Source organism: Natator depressus, chromosome 1 (genome assembly GCF_965152275.1).
Source record: "Natator depressus isolate rNatDep1 chromosome 1, rNatDep2.hap1, whole genome shotgun sequence".
NCBI classification, from domain to species: domain Eukaryota; kingdom Metazoa; phylum Chordata; order Testudines; family Cheloniidae; genus Natator; species Natator depressus.
The window spans coordinates 75136168-75157396 of record NC_134234.1 but is presented as its reverse complement, the minus strand read 5'-3'; the positions used below and the strand labels follow the sequence as shown (position 1 = coordinate 75157396).

General features: G+C 39.9%; 1 protein-coding gene across 1 annotated transcript in view; it reads left to right on the top strand.

The window, feature by feature from the left end:
* Positions 1-21229, top strand: part of KLHL1 (kelch like family member 1) — a 425450-nt gene that overhangs the window by 185853 nt on the left and 218368 nt on the right. The gene's annotated exons all lie outside the window — the stretch shown is intronic.

The following is a 21229-nucleotide window of genomic DNA, read 5'->3' as shown; positions in this document are numbered from 1 at the left end:
GCATAGAAAAGTATAAATGGGGACTACTCTAGTGATTAAGCATGTGCATGTGCTTAAATGCTCGATTGAAACCTTGATTTTCACAACTACAAATGATCATTCAGGATATTGTGTGGATACATTTTCCTATTAAATAAGGAACAATATAGAATCTCATCACTATATTTGTTTCCCATCCTGCCCCTCAATGTCACACCTGTCATCTTCCTATTTTGTATCAAAGATTTAATTTAAAAATGCTGTGAGGTTTCGTGTTAATAATGGTTAATAGGAGAGCTGGTCAGAAATTTTCTGCTGCATCATTTTGATCCCAGAAAATGCTGATTTATTGAAATTGAAACATTCTATTGTGAGCATGACATTTTGTCAAAACTTTCAATGGAAATCAAGCAGGTTAGAAAATTGCCTGGTGTTCACCCAACTTCCTCAAACATCAACCCAGCCTCTCAGAAACCCACCTGGTGGATCCTTGGGAGCTTGGGGAGCATATTTCATTTCAGAAACACTGAAACATGCCAGCTGCAAGAATGTGCTTGTGTTCACAAAATGAAATATTGTGTCATTTCATTTGAGTGAAGATTGCTGAGATTTTGTGGAAAAAATATTGTCCCAAATCAGGATGAAAAGCCAAAAAATTTTCAAAAAGTGAGTTATTAAGCACTTTGGGAGCAGATTTTCAAATGTAGGTCCCTAAAAGATGCCTAGGAGTGGGAGGTCACAAGATGGTTAGGCAGCTTTGTTAGGCATTTTTGGTTTGGTTGGTGGGTGATTTTGGTTTTTGTGTTTGTTTGTGTGTGTTCATTTGTGTTTTTTTTTTCTGGGAGATGCATAAAAGTTACTAGCTTATTTCAAGATAGTGTGGAATGATCAAGCATTATGGTCAAGGGATGAGCTAAGGTTGCTTCCTGCTCTTCTGAATGTGAAATGCATTGTTGCAGTGTAAATGACTTTGGTCAGAATTCTGTCCTGACTTCAACAAATGAACTCATTTTCTGTTTTTAATCAGATTGATACTTTGAAACATGATTTTGAAATTGTTGCATTAACTACAGAAAGTAGCATATGTTAAATAGTATGCCTGGAATACTAGGAAATCTGTCTTTAGATTTTTTCACAACAGGAGCTCTTTTCTTGTCCCCATTTACACCTGTTTCCAACCATTCCAAACTGTGACATAAATATCAGAAAGGAAGAGGTTAACAATCCTTTTTCTTTTGCTTTACACACACACACACACACAGAATGTCCTTCACACAAGACTCCTAGTTATATTACAGTCCTGGTTGGGAGTTCTTTTTGCCTGCAGCATGGCTTTTACAGTCCATATCAATTTGATCATTCACTCTAGTAGACTTAAATATTCAACATTTTAAAAATCTCAAACTAGAGTAAGAGTAAACAGTTCCTTCTCTAATTAGCATTTTGATTATTTCCTTAATTATTTCTTGCTTAGACTATTGCAATAGTCTTCTTGCTGGACTCTCTCTTTTCAGAAAGACCATCTGATTGTATTTTGCTTCTGCAACCACTGGCATGCAGTGGTGTAGTGGTTTTAAAAAAAGGGTAAACTCACCTAAACTAAACTCCATATTCCATAAATGAAAAGTGGGTGAACTGTTTTCCTGTATTTACCCTCAACCACACTACTGCTGGCATATTGTGTAATGGGAGAGTACTTGTGCATATATAAGGTGGTGGATCATGTGGAGAGCAAAAGCAGGGTTCCTTGTGTCATCATTATAGTAACTTGTGTGTGTTCTATTGCCTGTTCAACATAGTTTTTGAGAATTTCTGAATGTGGATATCTCAATGGAATGTTTGCATCTCATTGCGTACTGCATGCCTAATCCTAAACACCATGATCCTACTGTGATGTTTTGAGGTTCAACCCAGACCAGTAAGGGGTTGAGTCACCACCTACTCCTTAACCTTAGGTGCCTTAAATGCTCTGCTGCTGTGGCTCACAGCCTGGACACCAACAGCCAGCAGACAAACATGCAGTGCTTGAATGTCTGTGTGCTGTGCACCCTGGTTCAGCAGTCTGTCCCTGGTAGCTTGCCACAACACAACAGCTGCACCCTGGCTTCCATTAGCCTTGGTTACTACCAGCAGGAGAACCCAACACACCCCCAGTCCCAAATTTCCCCCAAACCGTCTGCCCGGATGTGTCCAGCCCTCTCCTGAAACACTCAGGGATCAATAAGGTTCGTTACTTTTTTAAAGAGACAAAAGAACAGCTTATTACTTTTATAATTAACAATTGCTTCAATTCAAACACAGCACTGTATTAGTTTAGATTAAAAGTAAAACAAGTTTATTGACAAGATAGAATAATTAAGTGAATTCAAGTACAAGGGACAAAGGCAAAAATGTTTAGAAGTGAATAAAAGTAAAATACACTTTCCAATGGCTGAGACTTAACTCAGCAATCTACAGTCTTGGTTCAAGGTAGATTTCTTAGCAATCTTTCTTCTTTCCAGCCATGGCTGACTTTCTCTCAGTCAGGACCGTTCATAGAAGTACTAGGTGCTGGTTTCCCTTTCCTAGGCAAAAGATGCCAAAATGGCGCTCTCTTTCCCCTTATATCTCTTAGAATTAATTGACCCAGTATCAAGGGGCAGGATGACCTCTTTATCTTTTTCCCTTCCTATGGACTTCCCATCTGCTGATTCATATGTAAATGGGGCTTCCACTGTTTTGATTCCATAATTCTCACTTTATATTTGAGGCAGATAGAGAGCTTCTTTCCTTCCTGTCTGGGGGCAAGCCTGTTTCTCCGTGTGTTTGGTCACAGACTTTAAAGCGTGGTAGCAGTGAATATCATAATTCCTTATATGATGTCAATGTTTACATTTTACAATGATATTTATCACTAGAGTGTCACAGGCTTTTATAAAAGTTATTACCCTTTCCTAATATATTAATAGTATATACAATAAACTCCCTCACTTGCTAGGTTGATGGTTGTATTACTTTTTATGTAAATGTACCTTCATTGTGTCTGCTTGACAACCAGATTGATCAGACAAGTACATATGCATTCTTTTTTGTAGGGCAGATTGGGCTTATTCATTTTTTGCCAAACACATTTTAAGCCACTCATTCTAGCACATATCTGTAACTCTTTGTGCACATCCCATACATACGGCACACAAGAATATTAATGATCAGTGAGTTATTAGTTTTCCAGTGATAAATTACATGCCACCTTTTGGGTATATATCATGACAACAGTGTGTTAAGTGTATTGAGTATGTCAAGCCTGACAAGAGTTGCTCACATAGCATAGTGAACCATCAATGGGCCTGTGTCACACATACACCATAATTTGCCTTTATTTTTTCATACCTATGGATTCGAAGTCCAGTCATCACTGGAAGGATGATTTATCTGTTCTAGACTCCCTTTGGCTAGACTTTCCTCTTTCCTCATTAGACTGCCTGCACTCATCTCTGTTCTTACCATTTTAGCCCTCAAATCTTTGAGCACACACCATGTAGCTTACTTTAGAGACACCTTTAGTTTAGGCTTCACCTGTGTGTGTTTGACAGCTAAATTCTGAGAAGGGTTATAAGATGCTGTACTTTTCAGTCAGACTATGGCTTCTTGGAATACCACACTCCATTTATGAATGAATCTCATTTGAACATCTCTAGTACTTTGGGATCCATACAGCACAGCATGCAGGGGCAATGTATTGTGAAAGTGCTGCCTTTTTTGTATGTTTTGTGTTGCTCTTTTTTTTTCTTTTTTCTAGGCTGGGTCTCCTTACACTGTTCTTCATGCAGCAGATGGGATGACAAGTCCTTACATTTAAAGTTTGATGTGACTTCTATTAGTAGTGTGTTAGCAGTAACACATTTGTATTTTAAAGCATGCAATGACTCTCCGGATGTTCTTACTGTGTGACAGTAATGTGTTTACAAAATAAATTATTGTACAATGGGTACTGTAGATAGCAGGTATAGAACTGCAAGGTGCCTGTTGAAACTTTATGGAATCTTGCACAAAATGGATGAACTGTAAGAGTATTTTTTCTTTGTATAGATAGTCCATCATAGAATACTTGAGGCACGCTTAGCAGCAACAGAACTCATCCCATTCATTTTATTATGTATTGTATTGTTGTTTCTTGATATGCCCTATTTAAACTCTCCTTCAGCCAACTAGAAACTAACAACATAATAAATCCTACAATTCTAGCAATTGTGAAAACAAATTAATTCTCTCAAATTGTGACAGATAATGTTTCCTAGAATGAAACTCACATAACTGAACCAGAGTTTGTCTAAATGTGTAATATATTGTGTTTTCAAAACTCTCTACAAAATAAAGAGAATTCTTCTTTTTGTATAAAGTAGTGTTTTAAAAGGTAACTTTTTATTTATCATTGTCTTTAGTCCATAGTGTACAATATGGAAAACAGAAGTCTTCATTTTTTTTACTTAGAAAGAACATTCTGCTGCCCAAAATATGTTGGTTGCTGGGTAAGCACCCCATTTTAGAGTCTTTTCCAGTCTTACAAGTGCACCCATTCAAATGGCTGGCTCGTGCCTCCACTTGCCTTGGTGTTGAGAACCTGCAGCTCCCCAACTGAGTTTCCAGGTTACACCTCTCGGTCACCAACTGTGATAACTAGAAAACCCAATAGGCTAGGCACCTAGATGAGTTTCCGTTCCACAGCCTGTGGGTATTAACAGTAAGCAGTGACACAGAAGCAGCTTCTTTCCACAGGAAGGGAAAAAGAACAGAGAATGCTTAATTTTGCCAAAAGCCACACAGCACACTGAGAAAATCAATTTAAACTAACAAAGGCCTATAGCTATACTTTTACTGTCTTGCCTACCCTGGGCATTCCCCTCCAGTCCATAGGTAGACATGACTTAGTCTTTATAGCCCCCAGTCTCTTCGGGACCAAATTACAGCATCCTTGCTGCGGACTCCTGACTCTCCATCAGCCTGTTGTCCTAGAGTTATCCTGCAGCAACTGACAACCCTTTTCCCACCTCCCTTTCTGTAGGTTGGATCTTTTAACAGGTCGGTGTATTTTGATCTCCAGTTTCTCAGCTTTGGCAAAACAGCTATGTGACCTAGGATTGGGTCTAACAAGTCACCTCTTCATGGCCATAAACCTGGCTATTGTGTTTGTGCCTGCTGGGATGCTCCATATGTAGATTATTGTTTTATCTTTCCTGCTTTTTTCCCCAACATATGTCTTTTGATCTAACTCCATAGTAAATAACCTATCATAACCAAAACACACTAAGGCATGCACAATATTCATACAAAATAATACAGATATTTCCCAGTTCTCCACATCATGCATCATCTGTTTCAAATACACTTGTTAAGCATATCTCTTACTCTAAATATGCTAATATTACAAATTCATTAGAATTTTTATCTATGGGCATTTTAACCAGAGCTTAATTTGCCAGTTTGATGTAAAATATGATCTCAGGACATCAGAGTGAGGGTGGAGAAGGCACCTCATTTCAGGCCATAATAATCAATAAAGACACCTTTCTGAGGAAGAGAGAAGTCTAACAGCAGCCACACTTGAGACTTGTGCAGAAATGATTTCCAGCAAAGTGTTAAATCTAACTTTGTATAATCAAATAGAATTTTTATTCATAACAGTCTTCCTTCTGTTGAGAAGACAGTGTGAGTAACACAGGAAAAATAGTATATTTGAGTCATCATTCATAGGATCATAGAATTATAGAAGATTAGGTTTGGAAGAGACCTCAGGCGGTCATCTAGTCCAACCCACTGCTCAAAGCAGGACCAACCCCAACTAAATCATCCTAGCCAGGGTTTTGTCAAGCCAGGCCTTAAAAGCCTCTAAGGATGTCAATTCCACCACTCACTAGGTAACCCATTCCAGTGTTTCACCACCCTCCTACAGAAATAGTTTTTTTCCCAATATCCAACCTAGACCTTCCACGCTGCAACTTGAGATCATTGCTCCTTGTTCTATCATCTGCCACCACTGAGAACAGCCTTGCTCCGTACTCTTTGGAACCCCCCTTCAGGCAGGGGAAGGCTGCTATCAAATCCCCCCTCACTCTTCTCTAATGCAGACTAAATAACCCCAGTTCCCTCAGCCTCTCCTCATAAATCATGTGCCCCAGCTCCCTAATAATTTTCGTTGCCCTCTGCTGGACTCTCTCTAATTTGTCCACATCCTTTCTGTAGTGGTGGGCCCAAAACTGGATGCAGTATTCCAGATGTGGTCTCACCAGTGCCAAATAGAGGGGAATAATCACTTCCCTCGATCTGCTGGCAATGCTCCTACTAATGCAGACCAATATGTTGTTAACCTTCTTGGCAACAAAGGCACACTGCTGACTCATATACAGCTTGTCGTCCACTGTAATCCCTAGGTCATTTTCTACAGAACTGCTGCTTAGCCTGCCTGTCGGTCCCCAGTCTGTAGGAGTGCATGGGATTCTTCCTTCCTAAGTGCAGGACTCTGCACTCATCTTTGTTGAACCTCATCAGATTTCTTTTGGCCCAATACTACAATTTGTCTAGGTCCCTCTGGACCCTATCCCTAACCTCCGGCATATCTGCCTCTCCCCCAAACTTAGTGTCATCTGCAAACTTGCTGAGGATGCAATCCATCCCATTATCCAGATTATTAATGAAGATGTTGTACAAAACGAACCCCAGGACACCCGTTGGGCGCTCCACTTTATACCGGCTGCCAACTAGACATTGAGCTGTTGATCGCTACCCATCGAGCCCGACAATCTAGCCAGCTTTCTATCCACATTATCATCCGTTCATCCAATCCACACTTTTTTATTTTGCTAGCAAGAATACTGTGGGAGACCATATCAAAAGCCTTGCTAAAGTCAAGATATATCACATCCACCTGTCTCCCCAATATTCACAGAGCCACTTATCTCATCATAGAAGGCAATCAGGCTGGTCACGCATGACTTGACCTTGTTAAATACATGTTGACTTTTTCTGATCACCTTCTTCTCCTCCAAGTGTTTCAAAATGGATTCCCTGAGGACCTGATCCATGATTTTTCCAGGGACTGAGGTAAGGCTGTAGTTCCCCGGATTCTCCTTCCTCCCTTTTTTAAAGATGGACACTATATTTGCCTTTTTCCGATGGTCCAGGACCTTCCCTGATCGTCACGAGTTTTCAAAGATAATGGCCAATGGCTCTGCTATCACATCGGCCAACTCTCTCAGCACCCTAGGATGCATTAGATCTGGCCCCATGGACTTGTGCGTATCCAGTTTTTCTAAATAGTCTTTAACCTGTTCTTTCACCACTGAGGGCTGCTCACCTGCTCCCCATACTGTGGTGCCCAATGCAGCAGTCTGGGAGCTGACCTTGTTTGTGAAGACTGAGGCAAAAAAAGCACTGAGTACTTCAGCTTTTTCCACATCACCTGTCATCTCCCCCATTCAGTAAGGGTCCCACACTTTTCCTGACCTTCTTGTTGTTGCTATCATACCTGTAGAAACCCTGCTTGTTACCCTTCACATCCCTTGCTAGCTGCAAATCAAATTGTCCTTTGGCCTTCCTGATTACACCCCTGCATGCTCAAGCAGTATTTTTATACTCCGCCCTAGTCATCTTTCCAAATTTCCACTTCTTGTAAGCTTCCTTTTTGTATTTAAGCTCCCTGAAGATTTCTCTGCATAATGTTGCTCCTGACCTGAACTGGTTTTAAGCAGCTTTTATGGTTATGAAAGAGCATGTCACATGATAAGCACAACTCTGTTGTTGAATCTCATAACCTCTTAGCCGTGGATTCTGATACCTCCAATAACAATTGCTCATGAGGAATACATAATAATGCTTTTGAGAGGCACTTCTTAAGAAACCTTTCTGTCCTGTCTGTTTTTTTAAAGTTCTCATAAACCCCATCATGCTTAAGTTCTTAGTTTTACTTCTTTTTTTTGTAAACTCAAAGTTATTCCTGCTCTTCTTTATAAATTCTGTAATCTTAGTTCACCCCCCATGCCCCTGCCTCCACACCCCCACCTCAGCATGCCTGAGCGCGTCGCTGTTTGGCGGCACTTAGAACTTTCCAGGAGGGAGGGGAAGGAGCGGGAATGCAACGCACTCAGGGGAGAAGGTGGAGAAGAGGCAGGGCCAGAGCAGGATTTTGGGGAAGGGGTTGGAATGGGGCAGGGACTTTGGGGAAGGGGTTGGAATGAGGGTGGGAAAGGGGTGGGGCAGGGGGCAGGGCCTTATGGAAGGGGTGGAGTGGGGGTGGGGCTGGGGGCAGAGGTGGGGGCTTTTGTATCTTTGTATGAAAAGTTGTCAGTGATGCGACCCTTGGGCCAATGTACTAGTCCTCATATGATCCTCGTGGTGATTTGAGTTTGAGATCCCTGTCTTAGATTATACCCATCCCCAGCCCCTGAAAGTGTCTGTAGAGGTCTAACTTGGACAGCTAGAGCCTCTTGGCAGCTGTGGCTGCTTTATATTTCAGTGACTTCCATATTCTATCCATAAATCTGTTATAACCAACACAGAGATCATGCCAATGTCAAGATGGTCTTCTTGTGGCATAAAGATGACATATGGGCCCTTTGCTAAGGATCATCCCTATTGCCAGTGCAGCCAGAGTAAGAGGATGGTGCCAAAACCCTTCATGAACTATACTGCTTTCCTTATTGTCCTTCTGTGGCTGTTGCAGCCCTGTGTTAGAAAGCAAACCTTTGGTCATTTTGTACTGTGTTAGAGCAGCCTAATCTTCACAGAGCAACAGCAGGATCGGGGTGTGCAAAGGAGAACTTTAAGCCATTTTGTGCTCTCTGACATATGGATGCACCAGAAATTCTGGTTTCCTGTCTTCAAAAGTTTCATTTTTTTTCCTCTCATTGTCCCCCCTTTCCCTCTGTCAGTCTGTTCAAGGGACCAAAGTTTGATTCATCACCTCATTACCCTGAGATACCAAGTTTAGACTGTCTTTCTGGCTAGGACCATTTGACATCTACTCTGATGAGCTGATAGCAGAAATAAAATCCCTTCAGTTCCCTGACTGAGTTTTGATTTTGAAAGTTGCTATTTTGATGTTGAAGGTTTCTTTTTAGGCATCTTCTCTTATCCCAGGCATCAATAGGACAAACAGAATGGAACCATAGTGAAAATCACCCAAAGAAACCAGAGTAAACAAAACAAAGAAAACTAGCCACACAGAGAAGGAGAAACAAAAACACCCCCACAGCCTCCCCCATGTGTTTGGAGTCAAACATGTCCCATATGACATACCTCCAAGTGTGATTTTCTTAGTATTTGCTATACTATCGCTACTGAAGGTCTTGGGAAAAATATACAGAAGTGTAAAAGAGTGAAAAATAGTGCAAATATAGACCATACTCTCAAAATTCCATAGTTTACTAGATAATCTAATTTTCAAAAACAAAATCTAACCATTATAATGCACTCTGTAGATAATCAAGCTTAGGTAGGTAGGTAGACACAGTACTTTCCTGTCAATTTATTATAATATTCCCTTAATGTGTGTGCTGTACCAAAGACAACAGTGAAGTTGTTTCTTTGTACTGTTCAGATTAACAGATTCCTCTGAATCTTCTTCTGATATCTCTCTTTCTTCTCATGAAGAGAAGATCAGTTCTCACACTTACACCATTTGAAGATGCTTTTTTAAAATGAATTATTACCGCTAACACTTTCCAAAGTCTGCTACTTCTTAATCACATGCTTTCTCTGATACAGCCATGGCCTGGCATATTACAGTACTACTCCATCAACACATAGTAGGAGAAAAGTAAAAGTAAAAACATTTAAGAACCAGCATATGGACAACAAGTCAATTAATAGGCAATGGAGAAGACAACTGCTGATAGTAAACTGCTGTGAAACCTACAGGAAAATATTTAAGCAAATAGTTCACAGAGCCTTAATCAGCAGTCTGATGCCTGATTTATCTTCAGGAACCTCCATTTTTTTGCTTAGACTCCACTACATAGATTAATATGGTAGAAAATGGGACTGAATTACTGCTGGGGAAATACATCAGGGATATCACTCTAATCTGAGCCTTAGTGTTTTATTGGGTGACCCCTGGTTTTTGTGTTATGTGAAGAGGTAAATAACACTTTCCTTTTCAGTTTCTCCACTCCATTCATGATTTTATAAACCACTATCATATCCCCCTGTATTGGCTCTTTTCTAAGCTGTTCAGTCCCTGTCTTTTTCATCTGTCCTCGTATGGAATTTGTTCCATACCCCTAATTATTTTTGTTGCCCTTCTCTGTACCCTTTGCAGCTCTAATGTATCCTTTTTGAGATGTGGCAACCAAAACTATACACAGTATTTAATGTGTGGTTTTACCATGGATTTATATAGTGGTGTATGATATTTCCTGTCTTATTACCTGTCCCTTTGCTAAGATTCCTAACATTCTCTTAGCTTTTTTGATTGCTACTGCTCACTGAGTTAATTTTTTTCAGAGAACTATCCGTGATGACTCCAGCTTGTCTTTCTTGAGTGGAAACAGCTAATTTAGATCCAGCATTTTGTATGGATAGTTGGTATTATGTTTTCCAATGTGTATGACATTGTATTTATCAATATTGAATTTAATCTCCCATTTTGTAGCCCAGTCACCCACTTTTGTGAGGTCCCTTTGAAACTCTTCAGACTCAGGTTTGGATGTACCTACCTTGAGTAATTGTGTATCGCCTGCAAATTTTTCCACCTCACTCTTTACCATCTCTCCACTGTGAAGACTGACCGTTATTCCTGCCCTTTGTTTCCTATCTTTAACCAGTTACTGATCTGTGAAAGGACCTTCCTTCTTATCCCATGACTGCTTACTTTGCTTAAGAGCTTTTGGGGTGAGCCCTTGTCAAAGGCTTTCTGAAAGTCCACGTCCACTGTGACAGCTGTATCAGCCTTGTCCGCATGTTTCTTGACTTCCTCCAAGAATTCTGATAGATTGATGAAGCATGATTTCCCTTTATAAAAACCGTGTTGACTTCCCCAACATATTATGTTCATTTATTTGTCTGGTAATTCTGTTCTTTAGTATAATTTTATAGTACTGCATAATTTTATAGTACATTAGACTGGTACTGAAGTTAGCCTTATTTGCCTTTAATTACCAGTATAGCCTCTGGAGCCTTTTTTAAACAGTGGTGTCCCATTAGCTATCTTCCAGTCATCTGGTACAGAGGCTGATTTAAACAATAGATTACATACCACAGTTTGTAGTTTTGCAACTTCATATTTTAGTTCCTTCAGAACTCTTGGTCAAATACCATCTGGTTCTGGAAACTTATTACTCTTTAATTTATCAACTTGTTCCAAAACCTCCTCTATTAAAACTCAATCTAGGATATCACTCTAATCTGAGCATTCTAGGACATTTCCTCAGTTCTGCCATTTAAAAAGAATGGCTCACATGTGGGAATCTTCCTCACATCCTCTGCAATGAAGACTGGTGCAAAGAATTCATTTAGCTTCTCTGCTATGGCCTTGTCTCCTTTGAGGGCTCCTCTAACACCTTAATCGTCCAGTGCCCTTATTGATTCTTTGGCAGGCTTCCTGTTTCTGATATACTTAAAATTTCTTGTAACTTTTTTGTCTTTTGCTAGTTGCTCTTCAATTCTTTTTTGGCCTTTCTAATTATATCTTTATACTTGATTTACCAAGAGTGTATGGTCCGTTCTATTTTTCTCAGTAGGATTTGACTTCCAGTTTTTAAAGGATGCCATTTTGCTTCCAACTACCTCTTTTACTCTGCTGTTTAGCCTAGACGGCATTTTTTTCTGTCGTCTTACTGTTATTGATTTGTTTGTTTATTTCATTTGGGGTATGCATTTAGTTTGAGCCTCTGTTATGTTGTTTTTAAATAGTTTCCATTACACCTACACTCATTTCACTCTTGTGACAGTTCCTTTTAATTTTCACTTAAACAGCTTCCTCATTTTTGTGTAGTTCCCCTTTTTAAAGTTAAATGTTACTGTGGTGAGTTTCTTCGGTAATTTACCCCCTACAACTAATGTTAAATTTAATTACATTATGATCACTATTACTGAGCTGTTCACCTGTATTCACCTCTTGTACCAGACCCTGTGTGCTATTTAGGATTAAATCCAGAATTGCCTCTCCCTTTGTGAGTTTCAGGACTAGCTGCTCCAAGAAGGAATCATTAATGGAGTCTAAACACTTTATTTCTGCATCCTATCCTGAGGTGATATGTGCCCAGTCAATATGAGGATAGTTGAAGTCCCCCATTTGTACTGGGTTTTCTGTTTTTATCACATCTCTAATCTCCGTCAGCACTTTACAGTCACCACCATCATCTTGGTCAGGTAGTCTGTATATTCCTACTCTTATTATTCAAGCATTAAATTTCTAACCACAGAGATTCTATGGTACAGTTTGATTCATTAAAGTGTTTTAGTATATTTGACTCTGTGCTTTCTTTCACATATAGAGTCTCCCCCATCAGCGTGGCCTTACTTTGTCATTCCTGTATATTTTGCAACCTAGTATTATCAGGCCCTATTTATTATCATCATTCCAAAAGTTTCTGTGATGACTGTTATATCCATATCCTCATTCAATACCAGGTACACAAGTTCAATCAACTTAGTATTTAGATTTCTTGCATTTGGATACAGGCACTTTTAAAATTTGTCTATATTAGTTGTCTGTCTTCATGTGATGTAATTGAATCAGAATCCTTTTCATTTGACTATTTCTTTGCAGTTCTTAACTGTATTTTATCAACTTCTATCCTCACTTTTTTATTGGGATATGGTAAATAGTATATATCCCCTTTTAATAAAACCTCCCCTAAAGGATTAGTATGTCCAATCTGTGTGCTCCTCCACACCTGTCAGCTTTCTCCCAGCCCTTAGTTCAGAAACTCCTATACAATCTTTTTTATTTTACATGCCAACAACCTGTTTCCATTTTGGATTAGGTGGAGCCTATCCTTCCTTTATGGGCTCCTCTTTTCCCAAAAGGTTCCCTAATGCCTAATAAACCAAAACCCCTCCTCTGAACGCCCATATCTCATCCACACATTGAGACCCTGCAGTTCTGTCTGTTTAACTAGCCCTGCATTTGGAACTGGCAGTATTTCATAAAATGTTACCATAGAGATCCTGGACTTTAATCTGTTACCTATAAGTCAAAATTGGCCTCCAAGCCATATCTTTCCCTATGTCATTGGTACCTATATGTACCATGACCACCAGCTCCTCCCCAGTACTGCATATAAGTCTGTTTAGATATCTCAAGAAGTCTGGTAGGCAATTTACCTTTGCACCTGGTAGGCAATTTACCATGCTGTTCTCCAGGTCATAACAAATCCAGATATCTATATTTCTAATAATTGAATCACCCATCACTCTCTTCCTAATAACTGGATCCCCCTCCTCAGAGGGCTAGCCTTAGTGCAAGAGGATACCATAATATCATAAGGATGGAGAGTGCCAACTATGGTATTGTTTCCCTCCATTTCAGCTTGTTCTCTGTCCCTGAGACTTTCATTTTCCTCAACAGCACAAAGGCTGTCAGACTGGGGGTGGGACCATTCTGTGTCCCTGAAATTCACATATATGTACCCCTTTGTCTCCCTTAGTTCCTCCAGTCCAGCCACTCTGGTCTTAAGAGCCTATACTCGGTCTTTGAGGGCCATGAGGTGCTTACACTGAATGCACACATATACTCCCTGCCCACAAGACAGGTAATAGTGCATGCTGCATTCAGGGCAATAAACTGGATAGCTCCCACCCTGCTGCTGGTCTTCTGCCTGCATTATTTTTACTTTTGCAGGATTTTTATTTGTTTACTATTTGCTTCGTTGGGTGGGGGGGCATCAGACTGATTTTTTTAATGATTACTATTTATTTAATTCAGTCAGAATGGTTCAGGCATTTCAAAAGAAAATGAGATTCAGGTCACATGTTGTTTGGACCATTTTTAAAGAAATCATTCAGATGCTCTAGCAGCCCCATGGTTTGGCAATTTGGCAGCACAGTTGCCTTTGGGTTAGAGATTTTTCCTGTTCTCATGAAAAAATAAATTAGGCAAAATTTGAAAAATTAATTTGGATATGTTCAGTGGAAACTTAGCTTGGCTGGTAGATTCTCAGAAGATTCAGTCGACATCGGGCATGCCACAGTCTAGGGCTGTTGGCTCTGAACAAGACCTTTTCTTCAATTGCTGCTCCTCGCTGCCCCATGATGCAGGGCACAGGAACTTAGAGCAGGGAGATTGCCTGTCCTGTGCTCTTAGTGCTCTTCACCTGAGCCAATGGGGAGGATGAAACAGCCTGACTGAAATCCACAGAGGACATGAACAGGACAGGGCAAGTGGGCAGCAAAGGGATTAGATTGGCCAACAAGCCGCTGAGGAGGGAACTGAGAACTGGAAAGGGGAAAACTGGAATACGGATCCTAGGGAAGGAGACTGAGTCTAAGAGCCAAGATTGGAGGAAGACTCAATACAGCTTGTGTTGTAATACAGCTACACGTAAATGGATACATGGAGGAACAAAGAATGCAGGCCATACTTACAAGATGGGGGACTCTATCCTGGGAAGCAGTGACTAAGAAAGAGACTTGGAGGTCATGGTTGATAATCAGCTGAACATGAACTCCCAATATGACTCTGTGGCCAAAAGAGATAACGCACTCCTGGGATATATAAACAGGGAAATCTCAAGGAGGAGTAGAAATGTTATTTTACCTCTGTATTTGGCACTGGTTTGACCACTGTTGGAATACTGTGTCCAGTTCTGGTGCCCATAATTCAAGAATGATGTTGATAAATTGGAGAGACATTAGAGAAGAGCCATGAGAATGATCAAAGGATTAGAATCATGGCTTATTGTGATAAAATGAACTATTCGAGTCTGCTTATCTTAACAAAGAGAAGGTTAAGGGGTGACTTTTAAATTAAGAATGGATGCTTTTCTAAAAGACATGCTCTAGGAATTATTTTAGGGAAGTTCTATAGCCTGTGTTGTATAGGAGGTCAGACTAAATGGTCATAATGGTCCCTTCTGACCTTGGAATCTATGGAGAGCACCCAAGGGGAGATGGTGTGTGTGTGTTGAAGACTAGGATTGGTAAAGTGAGGAGACTGGGACTGAGTTGAGTAGCCCATGGGGAGAAGAGTGATGGAGGGGAAGAGAAAGGACATGAGCAGGAGTCAGGCTTCGGGGTGGAAGATACAAGCGGAAGGGTCTTTGACCACTAGACAGGTTTACCCTCCAGAACTTAGAATGGAAACCAAGGTTCTTAAATCTCACCATTCCTCTTCCGTCAGGATTTGTATGGAAAACACTGGGAAAGTTTGTAACCTTCTCCTCTGGTGTTGGTCCACACAGCAGTAGTAGGTTGTCATCCTCTATCAATTACTTTGTTAGCTTAAACTTCAGATCTGTGGTATGGTTCTAAACATTCTATCACTGCTGACCATGTGGGTGTCAGTGTGATTCAACATAATCCATTTCTTTTTCCAGTTGTCTGTTATAAAAACAGGACACACAAACTTACTTATTAAGTATGTTATGTATATAATAATGCATTATTTTACCCTGTAACACAACACATTCACACAAGTGGACCAAATTAAGGCTGCACAATTCCTTACTTTTGAGTGCTTACTTTTGCAACCTTAAGGTTATTTTAACACAGTTTTTTTTTGTGTGGAATAATCTTTTAAGCATTGTTGCAGTGTGCTAGTAAGGAATGTCTCTCTTTTAGGGCTGTCAAGCGATTAAAAAAAATAATTGTGATTAATCACACAATTAAAAAAATTAATCATGATTAATCTCATGATTAATCGTGCTTTTAGACAATAATAGAATACCATTTAAAAATATTTTTGGATTTTTCTACATTTTCAAATGTATTTATTTCAATTACAGCATAGAATACAAAGTGTACAGTGCTTAATTTATATTTATTTTCTATTACAAATATTTGCACTGTAAAAAATAAAAGAAATAGTATTTTTCAATTCACCTAATACAAGTACTGTAGCTCAATCTCTTTATCGTGAAAGTTTAATTTAAAAATGTAGAATTATGTACAAAAATAACTACATTCAAAAATAAAACAATGTAAAACTTTGGAGCCTACATGTCCACTCAGTCCTACTTCAGCCAATTGCTCAGACAAACAAGTTTCCCTACAATTTGCAGGAGATAATGCTGCCCACTTCCCATTTACAATGTCACTTGAAAGTCAGAACAGGCCTGGGTCAATGCATCAGTGCACAGTTCAAACATTTTATCCAAATCTGGACTGTCTAGAATAGACTTTCCTGCTAGGATTTTCTTCACCGCATCAAAACCTTTCTGCCAGGCTGCCATCTACATCATTGGTTAGGTTCTGTCTTTTTTTACACAGCTCTGTGATTCATAGATTCAAAGATTCCAAGGGCAGAAGGCCTGTTGATCATTAGTTTAACCTCCTATATAGCACAGGCCATAAAACTTCTCCAAAATAATTCCTACAGCATATATGTTAGAAAAAAAAATCTAATCTTGATTTTAAAATTGTCAGTGATTAAGAATCCACTATGACCTTTGGTAAATTGTTCCAGTGATTAATTACTCTAAACATTAAAAGTATATGCCTAATTTCCAGACTGAATGTATCTAGCTTCAACTTCCACTTATTGGACCCTGTTATACCTTTCTCTGCTAGCCTGAAAAGTCCATTACAATCTATAAATATCTAAATGGGGAACAAATATTTAGTAATCAAGTCACCCCTTAATCTTCTCTTTGTTAAGCTAAATAGATTGATCTCTTTGAGTCTCTCATTATCAGGCACGGTTTCTAATTCTTTAATCATTCTCATGGCTCTTCTTTGAACCATCTCTAATGTATCAACATCCTTCTTGAACGGTGGGCTCCAGAACTGGACATGGTATTACAACAGTGGTTTCACCAGTGTCAAATATAGAAGTAAAATAACTTCTGGTCTCCTACTCAAGATTCCCCTGTTTATGCATCCCAGGATCACATTAGCTCCTTTGGCCTCAAAGTCATATTGGGAGCTCATGTTCAGCTGATTATCAATCACAACCTGAAATCTTTTTCAGAGTCTCTGATTCCTAGGACAGAGTCACACATTCTGTAAGTGTGGTGTACATTGTCTGTTCCTAGATGTATCCATTCAAATTTAGCCATACTAAAACACACATTGTTTGCTTGTACCCAGTTTACCAAATGATTCAAGTCTTTCTGAATCAGTTACATGTCCTCTTCATTATTTACCACTCCCCCAATTTGTGTCATCTGCAAACTTTATCAGTGATGATTTTATGTTTTCTTTCAGGTCATTGATAAATATGTTAAACAGCATAGGGCCAAGAACAGATCCTTGCAGGAAACAGGACTTACTTTGATGATGATTCCCCATTGACAGTTATATTTGGAGACCTATCAGTTAGCCAGTTCTTAATTCATTTCATGTGTGCCATGTTAATTTTACATCATTCTAGTTTTTTTAATCAAAATGTTTTGCAGGCCTTACAGAAGGCCTTACAGAAGTCTAAGTATCTTACATCAACACTATTACCTTTATTAACCAAGCTTGTGGTAACAGACACAATGTCACTGAAGCCCCCCCAGAAACCTGTAGTAATAATTAGCCATGCGTATAAAATACTGAGCTTGCTTTTTGGTTTGGGGTACAGGGCAGTTAATAATGGATCGCACTTTCAAAGAATCTGAGCAAATTTGGCTCCTGCTCCCATGAAGTGACCTAGGTAAGTGACTTTTTTAGCTGCTCCTATCTTACACTTGGACACTTACATGGTGAGACCTGCATCTTTGAATCTTTCCAACACACTTCCCAAGTGTTTTTATGATCTCACCTATATTTGCTGAAGATTGCAATATCATCAATGCAGACCTATGTAAAATCCTGCAGCCCAATAAACATCTGATTAATGAGCCTTTGAAATGTGGTTCCTGCATTAATTACTCCAAATGTCAACAGTTTGAACTCAAAAAGTTCCAAATCATTAATGAAGGCAGATTTTTTGCTGGGTGCAGGCTCTGATCCTAAAATGTTAATTGTATGGACTATTTTGGGAGTCAAGCCTGGCCCCCTGGAAAATTCTTGCTGGTGACTTCACAGCATAGCCACAACCTCTTCCCTCTCCATTAGTGATAACTCTGCATACGTGCATACTCTCTAGTGGCAGGGGCAGGGTGGAAGGTCACTATGACATTCAGTCAGTAAATCAATATGTCTCTGCATAGCATATAATGTTTACTATGGCTTCATGATTGTAATATGCTTTTAACATGCTTATATACACAGTTTTAGTTGCAGCCCTTCTGTGGAGCCTTTGTACATTGTAGGCAACATCATTCACCCTTTCTACCACTTCAGAAGGACCCTGCCCTGAGTTTTGCATTTTGTACACCTTTTACAGGGAGTAACACTAGAACTGAATCTCTGAGAGCAAGTGATTGGTCACAGGTGCTGCCCTCATACCATTCCTTGTGCTTGGCTTTTTGTAAGGTTTTGCTGCACCGTTTCCATCATAGACTTTAAATCCCTTCCCAAACCTTTCCATATATTCAGCCACTGTTTCCCACTCTGCCTCAGTGCTTCCCTCCCAGGAGTCATTGATGTGAGCCAGTGGATCTCTGATCTTTCTTCCATACAAGAGGTCAAATGGGGCAAACCATTGGGGCACCTCTTAGTAAACCAACAACATATAGGGTAACATAACATGCCAGTCACTTGCCAGCTTGTTTACCTGCATTGTCAGCATAGATTGTAGGGTCTTCTTGAACCTTTCAACTAAATGATGTGTCTCTGGGTGATATGGGGCAGACTTTAATTGCTTTACCCCACACATCTTCTGTAATTCACTAAATAGCAGGGACATAAATCTGTCCCACATTTCCTTTGCAAAGCTCTCCCTAGCTATAGGGGAAAAAAAAGTGCCTTAGCAACTGTTTCAGTTTCCACATTAGATAGGGCAACTGCCTTTGGGTAACTGGTGACAAAATCTATCACACCTAATGTTAATTTATTTCCCCTCTTTGTTGGCATAGCAGCCCTATGATATCCCTGGCCACCTTGAAAAATGTTTCTTTGGATACTGGTAATGGGTGTAGGGAGCCTTGTGGTGTCCTAAAGGTTTTTTCCACTTCTTGCAAAAGTCACAGGTCCTGCAGTATTCCTTTACTTCATTTTGAATATTGGGCCAACGGCTGTTTTTCTTTAACCTTTCATATGTCTCTTCTGATCTCAAGTGATCAACCAAAAGGAACTTGTAGGCTAATAGCATTAACTCAGCATGATGCTTTCAGGGCACTATCAGTTGTTTGTAGGGTTCCCCAGGACTTTTATTTTTTTTCCCCAGGAGGTCTTTCCCTCTTCCATAAAGAATCTTCCCTTGTTCTTTTTATCCGAGGCATTACTGAGGATGACCCTCTTATGCTTTCTAGGGAGGGGACTGCATGCTCTTCTGCTGCAGACTCCATTTGGCTTCTGCTTCACTGAGAGCTGTCTCAGGCAGTGTAGGAGGATGACACTTTACCCATCTCACCCCTAGACATATCACTATTTTTTTGCTGATAAGGGTATAGTGGTTTTCTCTCCTCTCTCAGCTGTTTCTTCCTCCTGAGAGTTTACCTCTGCGACCTTGGAGACAAATTCCCTTTTGCTACAGGTCAAAATATTAACAGCTTTGAGCAGTTATATTATGTCATTTCCAACCAAAATGCTTTAAAAAAGAATTCAAAGTTCCCTTTAAACCTTCCCACTCTAATTCAATGTAAGCTAACGGTACTGTAGTTTTAAATTTCCCTACTACAAGGAGTTTTACCTTCTCCCATGGGAGCATATCACTCCTTCATTGCATCTTTTGTGACTAGAAAATATGTGTTCCAGTGTCTCTCAACTCCTAGCATCTTCTCCAATATACCATGATCTCTTTAATAAACTTTTTTGTCTACCTCCCAGGAGGTCAGACCTGACAAAATTAATCAGAATTCCCTCTGCTGCCACTGAAGTTTCTGACTCAATGTTAGTTGGAGAGATCGGGGAGTCTATTTGGATCCCCTATAGCTGGGCCACTGCTTTTTCATGTGTTCAAGGGACACACATAAGTAACAAAAAGAAAAGGAGTACTTGTGGCACCTTAGAGACTAACAAATTTATTTAAGCATAAGCATGCGATGAAGTGAGCTGTAGCTCAAGAAAGCTTATGCTCAAATAAATTTGTTAGTCTCTAAGATGCCACCCGTACTCCTTTTCTTTTTGTGAATACAGACTAACATGGCTGCTACTCTGAAACCTGACATAAGTAACACTTTATTGGGCCTTCCTCTTGGGCTGGGGTCTGATAATCAAAGTTACTAGGAGGTGACTGATATTGGGGTGGTGTGTGCTTAGTTATCTCTTCTCTTTCCCAGGAACAAGCTGAGGGCTGCCTTTTGCTACAGGCTTTTGCCCTTCCCTTTGGAATCTGCACTCTATGAAGGGTCTTGCTAGTAAGTATGAGTTAGCGGCCTTGGCTGCCTCTTCAGCAGAAGCTAAGGATTTCTCCCACACAGTTGCTCTCACATCAGCTGAGCAGACTCAAAGAACTGCTCCTGAGCAATTCGATCTACCAACGTGTTATAATTTTCTGTCCATTTCCTCAATGTATCTGTTTGTTCAAATAATCCACCATTTTATGAACACAGTCCTTGCAACTTATTTTTCCAGTTTTTCTGAGGCTTCAAAATTTTAAGTAACATGCATCTGGTATAATTTGAAACCATCTGAACTCAGACCCTTTAAAATCTTTATAGCCTCTTTACATCCATATCATTAAACACTTACAAAGCTTTGCCAGTCAGTTTGGAGAGTAAGATAGTCATTCTCTGGTCATTAGGGATTTTATATACACTGGCTACCCTTTCAAAGATGGTCAAATATACTTCAGTACAATCAGTATTCCTATAATGGTGCAGTGCAATGTCACTTTGGGCTGCTGCTTCCCTCTCCTTCTCTCGTTTTTTGGCTGCTGCTTCCATTTCTCTGCTTTCAGGTCTGAGGAAGAGCTCTGTGTAGTTTGAATGCTTGTCTCTCTCAACAACAGACATTGGTCCAATAAACCATAACAGTTACAGTTTTTAGGGCAGGGGTGGGCAAACTATGGCCCAGGAGTCACATCCAGCCCTTCATACATTTTAATACGGTCCTCGAACTCCTGCCGGGGAGCGGGATCTGGGGCTTG